Source organism: Bactrocera dorsalis, chromosome 2 (assembly GCF_023373825.1).
Source record: "Bactrocera dorsalis isolate Fly_Bdor chromosome 2, ASM2337382v1, whole genome shotgun sequence".
NCBI lineage: Eukaryota > Metazoa > Arthropoda > Insecta > Diptera > Tephritidae > Bactrocera > Bactrocera dorsalis.
In genome coordinates this window covers 17,434,337-17,440,336 of record NC_064304.1, presented here as the reverse complement: position 1 = coordinate 17,440,336, position 6,000 = coordinate 17,434,337, and positions in this window count along the sequence as shown.

The following is a 6,000-nucleotide window of genomic DNA, read 5'->3' as shown; positions in this document are numbered from 1 at the left end:
ACTTGATTCCGATCACTTAACTGTATAGCAGCTATATGTTATAGTGGTCCGAAATTGGTGATTCTGATAAATATGCAGCTACTTGGGGAGAAGAGGACGAGTGCAAAACTTAAAATCTATGTCTCAAAAACTGCGGCACTGGGCTAAATCGATTCTGATCACTATCCAGATGATTTACATATTTAGTTTATAAGTTCGCTGACGTTTACTTCGTGGAAAACTTGATATTGCCTATTTTGGGTTATTAAAAAGTGGATACAAACTTAGATTTCTGAAGTGAAAAGTTAACTATAGTGCCAATGAAGCAGCAACAGTCGGAAAACTTTCTGTGATAACCGCCAACACAAATAGCGTTCTCAATATGGACATATGGTATATAGTTCCCACAACAGTGAGATGACCTCGAAATCGCTGAAGATGTAAAAGTAAATTTCGAAATTTGTAACAAAGATTACGACTAGTTCCACGGTGTTAAGATACTTACAAGTGAAGTTGGCATATACAACGTCTACCAATATGGACAACGTGATATCGACAGCTTGTAGGATCCTTGTTTGTCCACGGATTTGTGTTGGTGAGAGTATTTAGTCAAATTTGCCATTTCATCGTGTTACTTTTCACTTTGGTACAACGCTTGAAGATTTTCTGAACCTTTCTTTCGAAATGAGGCAGGAAATGCCGTTACCATCAATAGCGAGCGTTGTAACTCGATATGGTGCGACTTTTTTCTAGGATTTGATGAAATCGACCCGGCTGATATCTAATTCCAGCAAGAATTCCAGCTGCCTCGTGTATCACGTCTAAGCATAGACATTTTCAGTGCAAGTTCGGCGACTCGTTATAGCCGAGTCAAATGGCTGCCATGTATGTAGAAAATTTTGTCTGGGGGTATGATCAGCCACCAATGCACTATAGCCGAAATTACTGCTAAAACCCAACATCGGATCACTGAAAATTGGTGTAAAAGGATGGATGGCAAACGGAACCATATTGGCCATTTGATCGACTTTTTTTCAAACCTTAAACTCCTTAAAATGAACTGCATAGCAAAAGCAACGAATCAATTTTGACCAAATTTGAGAGTTTTATCGGCAGATCTTCTATATATGAGAACTTGCGTTTCCAATTTGCCTGTACTAGAGCTTTATCAATGATATCTTCCAGATTGTGCACATTTTTGAATCAGTTCCTACTACTCATAAAAAGGACTTTGCCATAATATAAACAATCAATAGTTAAGTGAATCACTTTCCAGTCAGAAATAAACATATGTATGTAATCATAACTATTTTGATGAAGTGAAATAAAGAATTTACTTTTCAATTGGTAGAGGAAATACCATGGATATATAAATTCATTGACAAAAGGTGAATATCCGAAAATGGCTTTGTTTAGATTTTCAAATATTCGTAATAATACTCGTATAAAAAAATTAAATCATATTTCGTTTAAAATAATAGTAAGAAGCGCTAAATTCGGGTACAACCAAACATGTTCCACTCTTGCAACTTGCAAGTATTAAAGCCGGGGAAGTACATCCAGGTGCATAATGCTTGTAGTTGTGAAATACTAATGTTAGAATAATGTAATGTACCGAGTGTGGCTGAAATTAGTAGTAGTAGTAACCAGTAGGTTCTAAGATATGTGATTTGCCTAAAAGTTGGCGGCATCATGCCCATTTTCCCAGTTTTCCACCGCTTTCTTTAAAGCTCTCTCATAAGATCTAGGAAGTAAATTTAATGTCTCTGGCGTATTTAGTTATTGGTTTATCGCGCTTTAGGAAATTCTTAATATCACTGTTATATGAAGAGAAGACGGCATTATCATCCGATTTGATTTATTTATTTTCATACTGTTGGTAGTTTTTCTCATGAGAGTAGTCTTAAAAGAATTTGGCTATTGTAGCTGTAGTGATCTAGAATATATGTATATTTAACCTATTAAAGGACGAGACCACGCCGCACTTTTCAAAATTTTCAGCCCACAGATGCCCTCTACTACTTCGATCCCCCGTTCAAAATTAGAGTTTGATAATTATCTTAATTTAGTGCTTAGTTATGGAACTTTATACGTTTTCGGTTAAAGGCGCTTTGTGGCCATGGCAGTGGTCTGAATATGTCCATCTACCAACTCGATAATTTTTTTGCCAAGTTATCTAAATTTTTACTCAAGTTACGGCTTACATGGACGAAAGGACGAACGGATAGTCGCCCGGATTTCAAATCGTCTCGTCATCCTGATAATTTTAAAAGTATATATACCCGTAACAATATGTGTATCTAACTGGAATAGTTTTAGGTGATTCGTACAACCGTTAGGTGAACAAAAATATTATATATTCTGTAGCAACATGTTGCAAGAGTGTAAAAATAACAATCTGTTGTTGTAGAACATGGTTCCTACAAATTGCTTCCTTCTAGTTTTATGTATATGAACGGTAAAATTTCTATATTTGTACCGCTCAAAGCCGCATTTCCTTGTTGTTTTAGCTGTAGTTGTTTTACTGTTATTGTTGCTTCTGCTGCTATGTGCCCTTTGCCCCAGGCAATTTGTTAATTTTGCGTTGAATTAAGATGAAATCTGCTTACATTCGCGGATTACAAGGCGGGGGCAAACTAAGATAACAACAACAAAGCAAGGAGCCTTATGAAGCCGACAGCACTTGTTGTTGCTAATTTGCTGTGCCGTTAACTGTTTTATTGTCTCCTCTGTGCTTAATAACTAGCTTAATTGTTGTTTTCACCAATATTTATTGGATGTGTGTACGTGTGTATGTATGTATTTCACTTTGTGAATGAGTGTATTTCGGTGGCAGCTAATATGAGCGGTGCGCACACATTGTTAGCATTTTCGTTTGTGTCATTTACTTTGCCCCTCTTTCGCGGCAGCATTTCCCTTTGTACTTTAAGCCCATGGTGTTGTTGTTGGTGCTGCGCTTAATTGTTTTACGGCGTTAACAGTCTTGCAACACAGCAGGTCATGGCAACAAAAGCAGCAAGTATATATAGAAAACAACAACAATAACAATATCCACAACACCAACAGCACCTTCTTTATAACGGCGCATTACTGAGCCAATAAACTTCGGCGATTACGGCAAGCGCTGCCAGCTACACCGCGGCAAACTGTGTCTTCTTGCAACACATGTTGTTGTAGCTGTAGCAAGTAACGTAGAGGCGTAGATTTTCTAGGTTCCTTGCTTAATTTCTTTTCTTCTCATTCCACGCGTTCAACTATTCAATTTCCTTGCCTTGAAATCACTGCCGTTGTTGCCGCCCCCCAAACGCTCGTTGCTGCGTCGTTGTATGCGCCGCTTGTAATCGCATATTGTTTTTGCTTGCGCTGCTGTTGCTGTTGCTGTGGTTGTTGTTTTTGTGAAATCCTTTTAACAACAATTTGCTGCGCTCAGATTAAAAGTTTTTAATCTGCCTGTTAATAATCAAGTTACCAAGTCACTTCAAGTTAAACGAATATTTTCTCTCGGCGCATTGTTGATTGTTTAATGGATTACACGTCCCACCGTTCGACGCCGCCGTCGCCGCCTTGGCGTTCTACAATATGCCTAGGTCGCGCGTAGTAGCATCGGGCAAGGTTCACGAGTGAGCGAAAATGAATAAAGGAATAGGTAAAAATGCGAACACTTTGCGAAGAGTGCTGAGTGAATGAGTGGACGAAGTAATTAATTGTGGTTGTGAGGAAGAATTGAAAAGGCATTGAGTGGATTTAGGTAATTGAAGTTAAGTAAATGCAAACAAAATTGGTACTCATAGAACATACTCAATTTGGGAAGTTGGTGGCGGCAAAGAAGTCAAGGACACATTACTCTGCTGCAAAAGAGGTTAATAAAGAACTAAGTAATAATAACTATTTAATAAATTTTTAATATGACTCAAAGTACTAGCTCTTATTCATTGAATGTGTAGGAGTAAATTGGCTCCCCACTTGAAGATATAAAACAAATTGTATGTTTTTCACCATGGCAAAGCAATTTCAAACTTGCATATGTTCTTAGACCCCGCTAACACACATTTATTGAACCGAGTTCACAGATACTTCCCAGGAAAATTTAAAATGAAAATTGAATTATATGCAAGGGTATTGGTAATAAATTTAATATACATTAGTAATCACCAACGTCATTGACATAGTTCAGCGGATTAAGAGACAGCCCCTAGCTGGCTAGATCATGTCGTCCAAATGAATGAAAACACTCTAACACTGAATGTATTCGACGCATTACCTGCCAGCAGAAGCAGAGTAAAAGGAAGACCTTGACTCGACAAATATATACTATAGGGGGTCTCTTACGTTTTCTTTTTGTTGGTACAAGCATCGTGGTAAACTTAATCTACCCTGTTCTTTATACCTTGGGTTTCTTTCAATTTTTTGAAACCGCAACCAGAATTTGGTGTCATTTATTTGCATTTAATTTATTCAGAATTTTGCGCCAATATCTTGCATTGCTTTACCGCCTGTTGTCTAAATACAATTCAACGCTAATAATATTGCAAATTTACTGGGCGTTTGCCACGCCCTTACACTATGTGAAATATTGCATTCAATATGCTCCACTTTCGAGATGAAATTTAGAAATATCTAAAAGCTGCTTAAGATATACATATTTTGTTAGGCGGAATATTTGTTTTGTTGTTGCAGGCAACATTCTTGACATTTGTATTGATGTTGGAGGCACAAAGTATGACAGCAATATGCGGGGGCGTTTTATAAATTGCAAATGAAAATGCGTCGCCAACATTACTGACGCCAACAGCCTTTCGAGGCTTTTGAACAAACAGATGGAGGCAGTAAGCAAGGCAGCCCTGTAGATATGAATTCTGCTGCTTTGGAACCTCGCTTGGTCATTGCATGGATTGCGAAGAGAGCGGGCGTAGTAATTGTTAAATGCTGTTTTAGTGCATTTCGCCAAATTGTAATGTTTATTCTTGCCGCCAATATTCATATGCAATTTTTAACGGGGTTTCTCATTTCAGCAGTTTTTTTCCAAAGCTTTTATGGCGACATTTTTGGCAAATGGCAACACAGCATTGCCAATGCAGGCTGTAATAATAGAACCACGACAACAACAATAACTTTGTAATTTGTTTTCCACACACATAAACATATACATTTACACACACACATACGAAGAGATTAGCGTGTAATAAATTTGGCCATGTTGCAAGGATTTATGTAGGCAAGTAAGTGTGTGTGCGTTTACATTTGCAAATTTTAATATTCCTACATTTTATGTCGCTACGAATTTTTACGATTTAACGATTTCGCTATTCTTGTGCCATTATAATGATGGCAGAAAAGCAGCTGCCGCTGAGCAGCGCAAATACATTGAAATGACATCCTTGCAGGGAAATTTGGAAATGAGTCATTCGGCATTAATGTTCGATGAACTATTTGGCAAGCGTAGCGAGAGAGACAGCAACTTTAAGGCTTTAAAGGAGGACTATGAAATCGAATACATTGTTTTAGATACATATAGCAGTAATTATGAAATAAAACGAATTTTGATATTTAATAATTTTTGCCGGCTGAGAATTCCATAAAGAAATTTCTATGCTCTTGGTCCTAGATTTCATGAACTGTGACAGTCTAGAAATTGACAGTAAAATGGCAAACATCCCACCTTTCCCCCTTTGCAGTGGAGGTGTGACCGTTGGCGAAATAGCTTGAAGGCCGATGGTAACAGACTCGTCTAACACCGACGTTTTGACCGATATACCAGTCCGCTTCTTACCATTATCGACTTTCGTGTTAAGTTTTGGGATTCAGGGGTCTCTGTCTTTAGCTTTTTATGTTTACCTCCGGGCACCTCATTAGCAGGGTTGCATTCACATATTCTCCTTCTTCTAAGATTGCATATAAAGCAGTTCACCATAAGAAGATGATCAGAAAATACATCGCCCTTAGCTAGATGTCGCCTGCCTGCACTATCATGATTCATATAGACCAGAGCCAGCTTGAAATCATAAAGCATTTATCGCCGAC